The sequence below is a fragment of the Uloborus diversus genome, unplaced genomic scaffold (assembly GCF_026930045.1).
Source record: "Uloborus diversus isolate 005 unplaced genomic scaffold, Udiv.v.3.1 scaffold_343, whole genome shotgun sequence".
Classification (NCBI taxonomy): domain Eukaryota; kingdom Metazoa; phylum Arthropoda; class Arachnida; order Araneae; family Uloboridae; genus Uloborus; species Uloborus diversus.
Window position 1 is genome coordinate 14,203 of NW_026558509.1, and position 18,513 is coordinate 32,715.

The 18,513-nt window shown below is 30.2% G+C and overlaps 1 long non-coding RNA gene across 1 annotated transcript; it reads right to left on the minus strand.

Moving 5' to 3' along the window:
- Positions 1-7,662: 7,662 nt before the first annotated feature.
- Positions 7,663-18,092, minus strand: LOC129233337 (uncharacterized). The gene is made up of 3 exons (XR_008581452.1): positions 17,918-18,092; positions 11,795-12,045; positions 7,663-9,093 (listed from the first exon to the last, which is right to left on the minus strand). It is a non-coding gene; the product is annotated as an uncharacterized LOC129233337 (long non-coding RNA).
- Between the last annotated feature and the right edge of the window lie 421 nt (positions 18,093-18,513).

Consider the following 18,513-nt stretch of genomic DNA (forward strand, 5'->3'; position numbering starts at 1 on the left):
TATACCCACACACTATGCCAGCACACAGACACAAACACAGATGCCTACACACACATACACACACCCCCTACACACAAACACACATACCGCCTCCCCCCCACACAAACACACACGCCTACATACGCACACTCGTGATTGCGAAAAACATAATTTGAATTCAAAATTCAAATTATTATTTATTTATTTATTTTTTATTATTTTTTTCTTGTGATCTATTCCTCCTTGAGAAATGGATAATTCTTAATCCAAATTTGCATGATCAGGCCCATCATTTCAAAGTCTTCCTGCGAGAAGGGGGTGGGGGCAAAGAGTTTGTGTTCAATACGTTTCATAGGGGAAAAAACAAAAGACTTATAAAAATGCCTAATTTCATAATGTTTCTAAACTCCAGGCCCCTCGGATCACCCAAATGACAGGTCTGTGTATACCATTTTAAACATTTAAAAACCTTTTATGTATCATTGAAAAGGGAAACAAACATTTCAAAATTGCTATGTTTCGTTAAGTTTTCAAAAATTTTTTAATTATTTTTTTCCTCCACTTGTACACGACTTACGCATACTAGACGGACACGAAAACTGTTTGCCTTCTTCCTCAATCGGTAAATTCATGTGTAGTCATGTCTCCTCGTAGGTTATGACCAAAGACAGCTTAAATTTTAGTTTTTAGATTTTTAATTTTGGAAAGTTTCCAAGACAAACCTTGGGAGGGGTTCTGGAGTTGCAAATTTCCCAAATCCATTCGTGTTACAGTGGAGAGGGGAGAGCAGCAGAAGCAGCGAAGCCCCCCCCCCCCCATATATGCTGCATTTACTGATTCCCTCAGGTATTTTAATGCGCTCTGCTCTAACATTTTGACAATTTTAAGTCCATTTCTTGGTTTTTCACAATTTCTGTCTCACATTTGTTAAAACCCTCTTCCAATGCCTATTTGTGTGGCAGGATTAGCAAATTTATCAACGTTCTCAAAAAAAGATGAAAAAAATCAAGAAAAAGTGAAAAATGACAAAAAAAAAAAAAAAAAAAAAGAGAGAGAGAGAAATCGTGGATCGGCGGAAGAATTTCATTTGCTTTTCTTAATTCCACATTTTTACCACAATTGCGATTTTTATTATCTAAAACTAAAATAAAATTGATTATAAATGCCCAACCATATCTTTCTTCACCAAGGTTTTTTTTTTTTACATTATAATTTTTTTGAAAAAATTTGTGGTAAGTCTGAGATACGGCAGACTTTTAATCTTGTAGAAGGAGGGCGCGCACCTGAGCCGATGTACGCCAATGTCTTTACAGGGGTTCCTATCCCCTAAATTATCACTAAGACCGCCCTCCCTCCAAAAGACAAAAATACCCCTCAAAACAGCTCATCCCCCATTTAAATGGCGCAGTTAGCACAAGACAGACTAGGTGGGCACCCCTGATGGTCTATTGTGACTGTTCATAAGAACTGCCATTTAATCATTCGTTATTTTCAGTGCAAGGTATGTGAATTAATTTTAAATGAATTAAGTCATTGAAATTTTTTGAATTTCCTTCACATTTGACAGCCTTAACTTCTAAGATCGTGTTCGAATAGAGCAACCAATTAACTCTGGCTCACCGAGGACTATCCAGATACGTTCTATATAGCGTACCTTTCTTATATAAAGAATTTCAGGGGGGCCCATCTGGGGGGGGGTCATAGTGCAGATTGCGTCACGGAAATTTTTAGGGGCTTGTTTTGAGGGGTATTTTTTTACTTTTTTTTTGGGGAGGCGCCGCCTTATCTCTAGCGGTGGGCACCCCTGAGAATTTAGTTCTATAGAGTTACTGCTTATCAGCGATCATATATGAAAACATTCAACAAACACTCACCGCATTTCATGAAATCAACTCTCCTGGTAAACCGTTATTTCCTTTCCAACACAACAATAATTGTGTGTATTCTAAAAGTGCTTTGTCCCAGAAAATGCTTAGCAGAGACACCACTTCTAGGCATGTATTTCCTTACTGTTAAATTAGTTGTGATAGGGATCAGCCCCCTCCCCCTCCCTGTAAGAAAAAAAAAGAAGGAAACAAATTTTTTCTCATAATTTTAAAGAGCAACCGTGTGGGTTTTAACCTAATACAGCAGGATTCAGAGGAATTAAGCCGATTATTAAAGCAAACGCAATTTGCAATAGAATATGCCACCCTCCCTCCCTTGTCTCTTTCTTAAAAATTCAGACGCTTTCAGTCGAGCGCCACTGACGGGTACTATGAATCGAAAATTTTTGGGAAGCCCTTAAGAGAAATGGTGCACCTGTCAATTTTGATGTGTTCTAAATGAAGGGGGTAGGGGGGATCTAAATTTTTGTTTAAAAGCACATTTTTTGGATAAATTATGTTCATAGAATTACCCTTTTGATCAATTATATATATATATATATATATATATATATATATATATATATATATATATATATATATATATATATATATATATATATATATATATATATATAGCCAGAGCCTATCCTCCTCCCATCGCCACTGAAACCCGAAATGATTTCCAATTTACAGAACCTATACATTTTAAAAATAAGCCTATTCCCCCCCCCCCCGAAATTTTGTAACTGCATTGAAAGGAATCTAGAAATGCCAAAAAATGTGAGGACATTTTCAAATCAAGACCATCATCATGGGGGTGTCCGGGTGTAAATAGTATTTTCTGGGGTTTCTCTATTTGTACCTAAAATGAAAATTTAATGCTCAAACAAATAAATAAAGAAAGAAGGTCAAAACGAAGTTTTAAATTAAAAGTCAACCATTTCAATTTATAAGAAACAATAAAAGCATTTACTGCTATAAATGATTGTTCTTTGAATTTAAGTGATGAAACCAAAGCCATCAAAAACTCTTCCTACAGATTCATAACTGAAAGCGAAACCTTAAATTGCATTAATTCTACCAAAGGCCAAAAAGCACCCCCCCCCCCTCTTTTTTTTTTTTTTTTTAAATAATCGACTATATAATCCGGTAGTATAAATAATTCTGCCTATATTGTTTATAACTGCCAAGTAATTAAAGCAAATTAAATTATGAATTTGAACTTTTATTTTATAAATGATTGAAAAAATTCAATTATATAATCAGCATGAATTTAAAATAAATAATAGTTTCTTAAATGAACCTATAACTCCCTCTCTTCTGCTTAACAATAATGAACATGCTATATTTCTACAGAAATGTTACGATTTGAATTTATGTTCTGTCAGTTTTTACCACATTACGGAATATTAGTCGCCACCTTTAGTTTTTGCATGGTATATATACTGTTATGAGTCGTCTTTAAGTCCTAAATAAGTTTTGTGCAGGGTTGGTATGAAAATCGTTTTTTTTTTTTTTTGATAAAACCAAAAACAAAAAACTGTGTTTTTTTTTAACCAGGTTTTTTTGGTTTAAACCGGGTTTATTTGATTTTTATTACTATTCGTAAGAAAAACAATTTTACTTAAGGAAAATCAGGAAGATTTTATACGTTGATTGTTAAGGAATGTTTAATATTCATATTTGTAACTAATTTCTTTGTAGTTAATTAAACAAATAAGAGTAAAAATTCTTGTAATTTCATTACCTTATACTTAGAGATTTCTATAGGAGAATATTGTTTGAATTTTTTAAAACTACTATAAAAAATACAATACGTAAATGCAGGACCGCCCGCGTCAAGCCTGATCGGCGCCGTCGTGTAGTCTTTCAAGCGCCTTTATGCAGTGGCGTTTGGCGAAAGAAATAGTTAACACCTAAAATGAGGATAAGTAGACAAATATGGCTTGGGAAAAATACGTTTGTCATTTAATTTATTAAAAAAAAACGATGTGTAAAAATGTTTATTTAATTTTGGATTACATTACAGTGCACAATTTTACTTCATATGTCGCAGTTTTTTCGAGTTCAGTAGCTCCTCTGATATGAGCTGGGCTGATCGGGCCCTAAATTATAATGAAAAATTAATTATATATATGTATATTAAATTTTTTGTTCAAGTGATTCCACCTATTTAGAGCATTTTGATTGGTAAAGTTCGGCGCCTTTTTGACTCTGGCGCTGCTGCGCGCCGAACGACCTCGCACATAGGGATGGCGCGGCCCTGCGTAAATGGGTCTTAATATAAATAATCAAAGAAATAATTTACTGTGACGGTTCAGACATTAATTACAAATAACCATGAATGAATTCTTGCAAATTAATTTCCTCATAATCATTGCCATCTACTATAAATAAAAAAATTAAAGTGAAATCAAAATCACACATTCTTAAACGTGGAAAGTATTTAACAGTATATATATATACTTAATACAACTTTAAAAATAAAAAAATCAACATATATTTTGTTTAAAGATTTAAAAAAGATTGTAAATCATGTAATTTATCTATTTATAATATATCAGTGATAACACTTATAGAAACAGGACAAGTAGGTTTTTGAAAAATCATTATGCTTTCCATTGTAGTAAGTATTCCTCAGGTTTAATGCATTTAGGAATACAATTTTTTTTTTGTCAAAGAAAGAAAATCCTTTAATTAAAAGCCTTAATACAAATTTAAATGAAAATGCTCTTTTAACATATTTTAATAATGAAGACTGTCATAAAAAAATTAATGTTTATTGATTCATCCACCATTCACACGAGACTTTCATTATACTGGGATTAAAAAGTTCTTTGAAAAGTAAAAATTAAGCATTTATTTATTTTTTTTTTTTTAAATAAGAGCATAAAGTTACATGAATGTTTCTGTTTTCATAATTTTATACTGCATTTTCTTTTCTTGTCCTGACTGCATTGTCTATCGGGGATGCAAAAAGCGTGCATGTATAAACGGAATTCTATGCCTACTAAGTTATTTTTTTCTCTCGTTATTTAAATATTCTACTGTTAAGATATTTTTACACTATCCATCACTTTAATGATACATAATCTATCTCCATAAATTTTAAGTGATCAAGCAAATTAGGTAGTATATGAAGTTTTCGTTGAAATGTGCTTTTTCGACTATTTTGAAATGCAAAAGACTGAAAAATAATAACAATTAAAAAATTATAAAAGAGCTACTCGAATTTTTTTCTATGTAATTTTAGAAAAACTTAGTTGGTCTGCCTTGTATATTTATGTACCTAGTAGAAAGTCATAGATTAAAAAAAAAAAAAAATAAATTAAAATAAAAACTATTTAGCAATTACCTTAAAAAATAAAAGTTTCAAAATTTATTAAATCTGTGATCTATGTAAAATTGGTGTTAATGATGGATTTTTCATTGTTAGTTAGGAAATAAAGGATTTTTTTACTACGATTCTTGGTACAACCAAATGTTCCTTACATCTTATACATAATCAAGGGAAATGATCAAAATCGAGGAATCTCCCGGGAAAAACCAGTAGAGTTGGCAGGTATGCATTTGGGGCAAAAAACCACTTGGTTTAATCCAAAGAAACCTGGTTTTGTGTTAGGTAGAAAAGAGGGAATTTTCAACAATGCATACCTATAGTTGTTTAGGTTTTCTCTCCGAATATGTACAAGTGCTTTTATCTTTTTGGACAAAAAATTACCATACCATAAGAACTAATATACAGAACTTTTAATGTTCATTGTTTTTCAAACTTTGTAAGTGATGGAATTCAATTAGTACTTGTAACAATCAATTATAGTATTAAAAAAAAAGTCGAGTAATGAGATATTTTGAAATTTTTACATGTGTACTACATTTTGTTTCGTCATATACTGTTTGTGAGTTTCGATTAACATTTTTTTCCCATATTGTTATTGAAATAATAATACTTGCATTGTAACTACTAATAATGTTTTCAAAGATATCTTTATTTACATATTTGGTTCTTCAAAGTTTTGATGATTAAGAATAATTTAATTTGAACCATACATTAATTTTCAAAAACTTTTTTAATTAGCTCATTTGCAATGCTAAAAATGATTACAGAAAACACAAAGACACGTTGTAGTTCCTTTAATATCAATTTCTTTAGAACAATATTAAATTTTTTTCAAACTTGGTACAATGTAACATTCAATTTCCCTTAGCTTAACACTAGAAAGACGGCGTTTTGCGTATACCTAGAAAGACGAGCAGCGGTCACTTTGACCGCCATACTTTAAATAATAGAAATTTCCTCCTTTTGGGACTTTCAGCCATAGAAAAGATTTGTTTGATAATATCAAAGTTTAATTTAACAATTTAATCCTAATATAGTCTGCAAATAAGTCTCAGATAGCTTTTTTTTATTTTACGTTCGATCAAGTGAAATACACATGCTTTACACAATTGGCATTGAGAAAGAGGAAATTTGTACAAAAAAGAGGAAATTTTCTTAGCATGTAATAACTAACAAGTACTATAATCAACCATGCATGTGTTTGATTTAAAAAATATCTTAATATCGCAAGATACCGTACATTACTATCTTTTACAGTGTTTCGAAATACTTATGTTATCACGTCACCTGTATATTAGTCATTAACAGTTTTTTGTTTGGAAGTTAGAACAAATGCTCGTAGTTTTAGTTCCGCATAATTTAATTTCACACTATTTTAATCTTTTTCATGAGGTACTTACTTATTTATATGCAGCAAAATTGATCAGTGGGGATGACTTGGCGGAAATTGAAGAAATAGGAGTTCTGTTTTTGAAATTTTCTCCTTTTTTTCGGCGTCGGACCCTTTTCACTCTTTCTTTCACTACTTTTTAAATTTTGAGCATCAGTTTTTATTAGCGAGGTTTCTTCTCATTCTAACTCAGAAGAACAATCCTTTTCTGCAAATCTAGGCTACGAAAAATATTCGCAATAATCTCATGAAAGCTAACTATTCTCATCGCTAGAAATATATTTCTCTTCAGATAAGTCAGACTGTTCATTCAAACCATAATCTGTTTTAGATATAAATCTGCAACAGTTTCAGGAGTTAATATTCCTATAAGTTTTGCTTGTCAACGGTTCATCTCGACATCATGAAGATAATTATGTGACTGAGCACTTCATTATCACCGAAGAAAATAAACGTCAATGCTTCAAGCAAAGCACATATTTTGGTGCACAAAACAATTCCAGCAAACATTTTTGTAATTTACCTGTTTATATTTCCTTTTTTTTAGACCCAAAGTAATTTCACGTGTCCAGTCACATGCTTTTCAAATTTACCTTTCCCAACTTTGCCCCCTGTGCAGATAGCAGAAAACTGAAACCATGCAACCAGCAGGTGTTTCGCATTTTCCTAACAGTTCAAAGAATTAAACCTGACCAACAGGTACTACTCAAGCTCAAAAGAACATTACTCACCCTGACAACTAACAATAGTCCATAGTACACACAACTGATAAGCGAAAAAAGAAGAAAACGGATGCATAAAGAAAGGTTCACTTAGCGGTCAAAATGACCGTAGTCAGTCTTTCTAGGTATAAACATTTATAGCGACTATAATAATAATCTTAAAAGGAAAAAAATTACTGTTGTAAAATCTTAATAAATAGTTAGGAAAAGTCAATGAAGGAAAAAGAGTTTGAAAATTAAACGCAGCAAGTATGAGCATTTGAAAATCGTTTGCGGTCAAAATGACCGTTTCCGTCTTTCTAGTGTTAATAAAATAATTCAATTTCTAAAAACTACAAAAGAAAATAGGATATTTCATAAGCACTTGGTTTCCCTGTAGGAAAGCATTCAGTGCACAGAAACTGGTACATCAGGCACCACTACAAATCAAACATTATACATACAACAGCAAATATCTTTAGTGGAGGATTTTAGAATTGCAGAGATTGACATTGGCCCAGTCTACATATAATGAATATTTAAATATCACATAAGACCACAATATAAAAAAATAATGAATAGTGAACACAAAACTCAAAAAGATAGGTAGTTTACAATGGTTAACTTTAATTAGATTCTGGAGTAAACGTCAAGTTAAACAGACAGAAATCAATAAGTAAGAAAACCATTAAAATTCAAATTTGACGACTCAATTTTAACATATTTGGGCAATTGTTGATAGCTGGAGTCTAATATTAGGATCAGCAGCTAGACAGCTTCGGTATTTAGTTTTGGTACTTGCATGAGCTGAAAATCCGGGTTTCCAGTTTTCGATAAGTTTTGGCAATTGGAAGTTGATTTAAATGTTGAAAATTGGTAAACATATTTCATATACAATAATACAAGCAATGAAAGTTATAGTATAGTACCATACTACAACCAATATTAAAAAATGTGAAGTAATAACACAATACATAAATCCTTCTGTTTTGCGAAGCTTGATCTCTGTAAACAAAATAGGATAGCAAAAATTTAAGCTGCATGAAAATAAGTGCTTTTAAGCATTATAATAAAAATAATAAGTGCAAGTTATGCTGCAGGAGCATTAGGCATTGTACAAAATTATTTCTTTGTTACATGCTACCATAATAATCATTTATATCAAATCATGTGTCAAAAATAAACTAAATTTCAATTTATGCATAATTTCAGAATCATTAACTATATTAATTTTCTTTTGGAGCAACTTTATTTAAAGTAATAATTATTTGCATTTACATTTCACAAAAGATATCCATTCTAAATTGACATTAACAAAAAATAAATATTACAGTTTAAACAATGTCAGATATACAGTATTTCTCTACTTTAAAATAATGAGGCAACAATGAAATAACACGAATGTGTTCTCAGCAATGTGATTACAAGAAATATAATATGGATAATATTTTCAATTACAAATATTTTGGAAATTTAATATTCTTCATACTTAAAACTAGTACTGGCTTTCTTGTTTTTACTTCGTAACAATATACATTTACTAAATTTGCAAAGTAGCTAACTTCTAAAATGCAGATTAAAATTTCATAGTCATAACTAACAAGAAATATTGTTGGAAATTAGCAAAAAAAATGAAGAAACACAAACAGTGCTGATACCATACATTAATTTTCTTTATAAGACCTGTATAAGAGGATAAAGATGAATATTTAAAAAAATAAATAAATAAAGCAGGCTTTGGCCACAATATACTGCACACTTTTCAGGCAAGATGAAAATGCCATTCATACAGCAGGGTGTAGGTAAGCGTAGAATCTGGAATAAAGGTAAATTTCAAAATTTTTGGAGCATAAACAATTCAACTTCAAATTCGTGTTGTAGCAATCAGACAACACGAAGAAAAGTATGCCAGTATGTAATGCTTATGTTAGACAAAGTTAAAACAATAATGGCACACAATTCAGTAAAATTAGCAAAGAAATCCTAACTCCGTCCCTCTATTAAGCAGCATATCTTAGTAGATACAAACGGTAGACCTAAAAAAGTTAATGTCTAGTAAGTCAATAAATTACATAATTGATAGTAAAATATTTAATAAAAATAGAAAATCACAGAGATATGTTCTAAATTGCAGACTATTAGACAACTTAATATTAAACTAACGATTAATAGTGTATTCTTTATTCAAATTTTAAATTTCTAATTTACATCAAAATCGGATGAAGTCTGAATTTTGTCAACTGTAATGCTTTATGGAGTACTCAAACCAAAGTTTATCTATGTACTTGGCCAATACAGGTCAGCTGAAAAAAAAAAAAAATATTTTTAATTGTCGACAGCGTCTGCCAATATATATAGTAGGGCTGGAGATGTAGGAATTTCTACATTGTAATGCATCAGCAACTTTACATTGCGATGCATCAAGATGTAAGGTATTTTTTTTTTCAAACTAAAGTTGCAGGTTTAAGTTTTACAAAATATATACAAGGTATAAAAATTATATATCATGCCAGGTACAAATTAACAAATTTCAGCACCAGAAATAAATTCATTATATTATAAAGCAGAACCAAATTGTGAAAAATATGGAAGAGAAATTTTGAGATTACGATGAGCCTATTTTTTCGATGCAAAAAATATGTAAATGCAAGCTTTTATTATGCCACAAAAATAGAACTAAGTTGTTTCTGAAAATAGAAAATATTTCATACTTGCATAAAACATTTATAATTGTTTTTTTTTTTTGTTTTTGTTTTGGGGGGGGGGAGTATCCGCCCTGTGTGCATTTCTTGTTGCTGTTTTGCTGTGTAATTTTTTTCCAGGCAAGTGGCTATATGATAAACTTACTAGTACATCGGCATATCTTTCGTCTATAACTAAGAACACATGTGCAATTCTTACATGTTTCAATAGAAATGATAGTCTAACTTGTACCACCTTTATTGTTAAACTAGATCGGATTGATACACTTCTAATTAACATTAGAGTGAAAAAGCCGAGGATTAAACCGGAAGCAACTCTTTACCGGGTCTGTACTATATTTATATTAATATATCAGTAATATGCAGTCATACAATATATATTTTAAAAATTTTATATTTATAAAAATACTAATTATGTAACATCTTTAATATAGCTTCAAAATAAATATCCTGTTAAGTTGATCAGAAAAAAACGAAAATGTCTCACGACTGAGCACAAACCTATTTTTGAGTTATATAAATTTAAATGTAGCAAACTAAAGAAAAGTAAAGCAGTTAATGGTTAATTATGTCAAGTAAAATAAATAAAAATTTAAAGCAAAATATTCTAACAGGACATATTACAACAATCAATAAACATTTGGTTTCAAATAACTTTTTCAGGTTTTAATTCAATTTTTTTTTGTGTACATAATAGAATGATCTTCGTGTGGTTTTTACCGGGCACATACATATAATCCAGTTTTATAGAGCAGAGCATATGATTAAAATAGTAATATACAGCCAATATTAATAATAGTTATGTTACATTTTATTTTTGAAACATTAAATTATCCTATTCCATGTATGATTGTAAACATCATTTATACAATTATAAATTAAAGTACTTATGTTTCCATGAAAAGTACACTTTATTATAAAAAAATAAAAAACTGTGAAGATTTTAAGAATGTTGTTACTATTTTTTAGTTTGTGCTGATTAAAAGTATCAGATATTTACAAACCCTGAAAATAATAACATGCAATCATTCAAAATTCAAGTACATAAATTAATGTTGAATAAAGGTTGGCTAAACATTTACTATTTCTGCCAACATAATAATACTCTCAGTCATGCTCTATGTTCTACACATGACCTGGGGAAAGGACTTAATACTTTTTGAATTCACTATAAAAGAAGTTTTCTTCATTAATACGTTTTTACTGCAAATTAAATTTGACTGGTTTGTTCCCCTAATAACACTAAATAATTTTGAACAGCAACTAAGTATTGAATATAGTAAACATATTTAAATATTCTACAATTGCGCAACACATCATTTTATACAATGAATGAAAGTTGTAGTAGAGTATCAAAATACAAAAATAACTTACTAGTATCATAACATTCAAAAAAATTTTGAGGTAAAAAAACATGCAGATATTGAATTAAATTTTTTTTCCTCATTTTTATTTTTATTTTAGGGCACAATACATTAATCTTACTATCACTAACTCAATAAAATATGAAACAAAATCATAATGTTAAGTATTCATAAACATGTAAAGTCAGGTAGATGCCATATTTGAACCACAATATGGCACTATGTTGACTATCATGTTAAACTCGAATACTGTCTATATTGCAAACTATCTACCTCAAATTTACGGAATGAAACAAAAGAAAAATATCAGAAATGCATGAGAAAACATATTTTGCATGATTACAGTCAACTCAAAATATAGTGCTGATAAATTTATTTTATTTAGACCTATATAAGAGGATTAAAAAAAATTGAAATAATAACTAAATAAGACTTATTTTAAGGACTTACTGTGTTAATTTTCAGGTAAGACAATTCTAAGCAGGTACATAAATTCTGGAACAAAGGTTTGCTGGTTGGATCATCCAACTTCAAAATCCTGTTGTAGCAGTAAAACAAACACTGAGAACCGAAAAGAATGCCACTACGTAATGCTCATGTTAGACAAAAGTCATAACAATAGTGGCACACCATTCAGTCAAGATAGTGAAGAATTTCAAATGTGTCTCTCTGCATCATTTTTTCGTAGACCATTTGTAAACCTGAAAAAGTTATGATCAGCAAGTCAATAAATTACAGAAACAGCTAAATACTTAACAAAAGTAGAATATCAAATAAATCTGTTCAAATTTGCAGATTATTAGCTGTTTAGAAAGTGGCCTTTCAAACAGCAGTACCCTGCCCTTTTTTCCCTTTAGTAAAAAGTAAATGTAACATAATAATTCATGAAGTTGTAGTAAGCACAATGAAAAGAAAACAAATTCTGCAGAAATATTTGATCATGAAAATATATATTTTTAAATACTTCAAGATTATAAGATTATTTAGCTCATGGTCACAGTTAAATTAGAATCAACAAAGCACACAGCTTAAAAGTAATTGTTTTATAATTGCATATGTATGTGCAAATGCATTTTACACTAAACACCTAGTTTTAATATAATTTTCAAACTAATTCAGAGCTTTTCGGCATTATTGAAAGAATTCATATAATACATTTTATTTAAGATTTAAATTGCTGTTGAACTTAACTAGAAACAATTTTAACTGTGAACTGCTTCACAGGTTAACCACATGTTGAAAACTGGGAGGAAAAAAGGCTCAAGATTATCCAGCATTCAAAGTAATAAATTCATTACATTACACAATACATTAACTTCATTATCACCAACTCATTTAAATATTAAAAATAACCAGAAAAATGTTTATAAATATATAAAGAGGTAAGTGGTGTTTTTATGCTACACAAGTTAACTACCATGCAAAACTCAAATAATGTTTTTTATTTAAACGAAGTAAAAAACATCAGAAATGCATTAGAAAACATATTTTGCATGATTAGCCAACTTGTCGAAAATTTAATGTTGAGTTTTCGAGTAATATCATGCTTGTTTACATTTTATTTAGGTTAGTTTTTAAAGTAAATAACATTTTTTGCATGAAATTATAGCTCAAATAAATATACAAATTATCTGCCACATGTTCAAGTATGAAAATATATTTATAGATATGCATATTTTTAAAAGCTTTAACAAAATTTAGCTTATGGTTACAGTTCAGTTAGAATTAACAGAGTGCATAGCTCACAAGTAATTATTTTATAATTACATATGTGTAAATGCATTTTACACAAAAAACCTAGTTTTATTATAACTTATGAAGTAATTCAGAGCTTTTAGATATAATTGTTTTAAGAAATACATTTCATCTAAGATTTAAATTGCAGTTGAACTTAACTATAAACAATTTTAGCTGTTAACTGCTTTTTGTGCTACATAGTATGTAAAACTCAAAAAATGTAGTACTATCTTAAATTTAAGGATTTAAACAAAATAAAAAACATCAGAAATGTATTAGGAAACATATTTTACATGATTAGCCCAACGTGTGGAAAATTTAATGTTGAGTTTTTGAGTAATATCACGCTTTGTTTATATTTTATTTAAGTTAGTTTTCTAAAGTAAATATTTTTTTTATTGCATGAAATTATAGCACAAATAAATAGATAATTTATCTGCCACATGTTTGACCATAAAAAAATATATTTATAGATATGAATATTTTAAAATTTGTTTAGAATATATTTAGCTCATGGTCACAGTTAAGTTAGAATTAACAGAACGCATAATTGCATATGTAAGTGTAAATGCATTTTATACTAAACACCTAGTTTTATTATAATTTATAAACTAATTCTGAGCTTTTGGGTATTTTTTTTTAAAGAAATACATTTTATTTAAGATTCAAATTGCAGTTGAACTTATATAAACAATTTTAACTGTTAACTGCTACACAGGCCACATGGTAGGATACAAAAAACTAGAAAGAAAGGCCCTAGCTTATCCAGAATTGAAAGCAATATATAATTTTAATTTACTTTTTTAAAAATATATTAATACACAGAAATACAGCAACACTAGTACAAGCAATGTCTAAATCTTTTCCACCCATTATTATACAAACTTGCCTATCAGAATAAAATTTACATTACAGCTATGAATGTATTCAATCAAACACAAAATAAAATTTAAAACATTTCTTTCAAAAACATAAACCTCGAATTACTTCTGCTGGATGTACAACACACTTCAATTAAAGACTGGCCGAAGGATTGGAAAGAGGTAAGTCAATTTCTTAATGCAGCGATTTTTTCTAGTTATAACTCTGGTTGAATTATTGGATAACTAAAGCAAATTTCCATTCTATTTTTAGTGTTTTCATACAAAGTCTTTCAAGCTGTGTGTGTGCGTTTTTTTTTTGTTTTTTTTTTTGGCTCATTTTATTTAGATAGGATCAATACAAAGAAACATTTTAATCATCATTTAAACAATTTTTCTAAAGATGAATTTTGAAGTCATTGAACCTTAATGATTAAAACAATCATTTATTTTTTTTAAATGTTGCATACGTGACTAGTTTAGGACTTCAAGGGTTTTTCAGTGTATTAAAAATTTTGAGTGTTGTAGAGCAGCAATTGGGATAAAGCTTGTTGAGCCTAGAACAAAGATGCTTGTATATTGAGAGATTTGCTTGAACACAAATTTACAGCAGGAATGCGTGACTGCAAGTCACACAACATAGAAATTTTTATATATCAAACATTAAGATAAATAAAGCTAATATTTGTTATGCACTTGTAAAGATGACTAAAATGGAAATTGTCACTGCTCTATTGTGTTTCAGGGTGCAAAATATATTTTTTGAAAGCCCCTAACTAGATCAAAGTGATATTTTTCCCTACATTTTGGGATGCTGGAGTTAAAATAATTAAAATCACTAACTAATAAAAAATATATGCATGGAGGAATTTATATTTATATGCTAGATGTCAAGGCTGACTAATTTTAACTGTACAGGGTGTTCTTTTGCAAGCATGTTTGCATCGACTGCTTACACAACAACCCATACCATCTTCTAATGCTTGTTGGGGGAGGAGATTCAAAACCAGGTTATTTTCGACGAAAATCAAACTAAACAGTTGTTACGGGCTCGCACTTTGTGAAAGGTAGACACAATGATTTTTGGGATGCAGTCGCCCTTTTCAAACACTGAAATGGTGGGCGAAGGAAGAGTTATCGCTACCTGTCAGCAACTCTGTGAAACCTGAGATGTTCCCCATTCTAAAGATATCTTTTTTTAATGAAATGGATTAAAATCTGAATAGATATAGTCTTTTGATCTGAATTTTTCTTAAAAAAAAAAAAATCATGCATTTCAAATTTAAAAATCCGAGCCGTAAACTCGGTTTGGGAAAAATTGTGGCTCACCATTGAAGGTTTGGAAAAAATGTATTCACCTTCTGGTGACATGACGAAATTTTATACTTTTTATGTTTATTTTTTTATTTATTAAGATATACTTCCAGTAAAAAGAATAATAATAAAAGTAAATACAGTTGGCCCTTAATAATCTTAAAGTGCAGGGGAAAGGAACAAAAGGCAAAGTGTCTACTTAATAAGATTTGGCAGTTTGAGTTATTGAAATTTGTCCCCCCCTCCCATATCAATTCTTTCCGGGAATAGTGCACAATAGACTATAACACCTATCGTTTGGACAAAATCAAGTTTTAGTACCTCAAAAAACATCGTCACAGAAAATTAAAAAAAAAAAAAATAATACTTCGAAGCAAATACTTATTTTTGACTTAAAAACATTGTATCTCAAAAAGTCCTTCAGCTTGTAAATACAATTCGACTTTTCCACCCTTTTGGAATTTTCAATTTACAGCAGTAAAATATAAGAAAATCTGATACTTGCTGATTAGTTGGAGGTGGTACAGATTTCTCAACATCAACTTCATTAGAATCTGCACAAATAGACTCTCAAAGAAAAGCTTCTATAATCACTCTGCAGAACAAGGACTCACACACCTATTTACTTCTTTCTCAATATTCAAGAAAACTTTCATGCCTGCCCAGTCCTCATCAACAAAGATGCCTCTTAATGATTAGCCAAACTTTGTCATTACACACAACAAAAAGGCGACTTTTGGCTACTTTTCCAGCAATCTAACTACACTGTGCGCATGAAATATTGTAAATAAACCCTTTCATACAAATTGATACGCAAAACAATAAGTTCAAGGCAAAAAAACCTTTGACTTAAAGGAGTACATTCCAGATATGTAGAATTTTGTATTGAAAACATTAAATTATTTTAGAACCAAATGAAAAAGCTCTAATAAATACTAGAATCCCATGCTCAAGGAATTTCGTTGTTTTAATGATAATTTGAGAGATATTTGTTATATTAGAAAGTTGGGAGAAGGTATCAAACTCCAGGAATCTCCCCAACAAATTCGTAGTTTTGGCAGCTATGGCAATGAAATTTAGTTTTATGTGTAGCAAGATACTACAGTCGGTCAGACATATATTGAAGTAGCAAATTGCCGAGGGAAATTCAATATATCGAAACAATCTTAGTTTATCATGAAAATCTGCTAAAGCATCAAAAATAAAGCTAATGGTTGTGTGATGCTCAATTTTTAATTGATACAAGCATCTGATTAAATGAAAGTTGATAATAAAAAAAATTCATTATCTACTGAGTATTTTACTGCATAGTTTCTAAAAAGCCACTTTAAAGCTATTATTACGGCTTTCCGATTTCTCATAATAGCAGGCCCTCTGCTTGCGGAAATACTAAATTTTCTAAGAATGACATTTCGGCCTCTTCATACATCCTCATTTTTTGGTAATTCAACTTGATGCACAACATCAGGGGACTTTCGTTATGACAATGTAATGGAAGAAAAAATCAATTTACTTAACTTGAATGATTTTCACTGAAGCTAAAAGGACTAGGAATGATAATTAACAGACAAAAGGGGTAACTTAAAACTGAGTATACTGTATTACTGGTTGCAACTAAGATTTAAGATGAACTTGAGGGAATTTAAGAGAATGGAACAACGAGCTATCCACACAATCCCTGAACCCCAAATTCTTTCTGAGTTGCATATGAACTTATAGTGAACATAATTTTTTCCACCATCCTTCATTTTTTATAAGACAAACAGTCGGAACTGGAAAAAAAATCTACGAATATCTGAAGTTTTTTTTGGATACTACATAGAGACTTTTTCGATGTATAGAAACAAACTTTCTATGTAATGGACATGGAAATTTGTTGGGATTTCGATATATAAAAGTTTGACTGTATTAGGGAAATTGATGAAAAATTCAGGGAAATAGCCATTTTTCAGGAAACTCTGGTTCTACGACATTAAAATTTAATAAAAACACAGGATACAAATATAAGCAATGCAAGATAAAAAAAAAATTCTATACATGCTTAACTTGCACCATAACAAACAATCAGAAGCTTTAATCAGTCAATTTGTGCAGTGGACTTAAATGAAACATGATAAAATTTTGAACTAACTAGGAGCATTTTTATAAAAATTCCTAAATGGGTTCGTATTAACAATAAAAAACTAAAAGAGAAATGCAGCAAAAGAGAGCGCTAAATAAGCTCAACTGTACAAATAATTGCTAATCACATTACTTTTAAAAGTATAAATAATACTTAGTTTGGATCTACAATCTGTGTTATTTTCATAGAATATGCAGATCTCAGTTATAAGCGTTTGTATTATATAAAAGGAAAGGCACTAATAATAAAAACTTAGCAATCTACCTGCATGTATTACTTAAAACTACACACTTAGTATAAATTACTTAATTTTAATTCTTTTAATCAGATAGACTACACATCTATGCGGAACGAAATAAAATCATTCCCTGAAAAAGTTTAAATCTGGAACAGTATTGAACGATTTATGAAGTCACATATAAAATCTTGCAAACAAATTAAATGTCAGCAAATAATTATCCTGCAAACAAATTCATTGAACATATTACTTACTAATCATGTTATCACAAATTAACAGCTAAAATACAAAATTTTACTTACACGGCGTAAATATCTCCACGGCATCCCACCTCAATATGATGAAATTTTTCGAAGAAAACTCAAAAAACATGTTAAACAATATAATTCATACAAGAAATTTAACTATTAAAAACGTAAAACTATAATCCTGTTTAATTATTCACAAAAGCAACTGCAAAATTCCACCCTTCGTGTCTTCGTCAACATCCAATCCAAATAGGCCTAACCTATCGGTATAATCCACACTACATCAATAACACGTGCAAACTTGGCGAAAAAGTTAACATTGGCCTCTTCCTTCTTCCGTAAGCTAAAGGTTGCTATAGTGCTCAGATAACGAGCAGGGGGGGGGGGTAGGAACGGGGAAAAGCACGGCAGCCCCTCAGGCGTTCCTTCAATCGGCAAAAACCGTATTGAGCGGACGGTCGCCATCAGTGTGTCCAAAGGGAGAATCGGTCACAGTTATGTATTATTTTACTTCAGTTTTATTCGACCCCTGACATGCTGTCGAGCTGTTTCTCCTCTTCAATTGGCATCACACAATGAAAGGGTACTAAAGGGGGCTATAGTTCATTTATTTCAGAATTTATTCGATACTGCATGATAGCTAAATATTT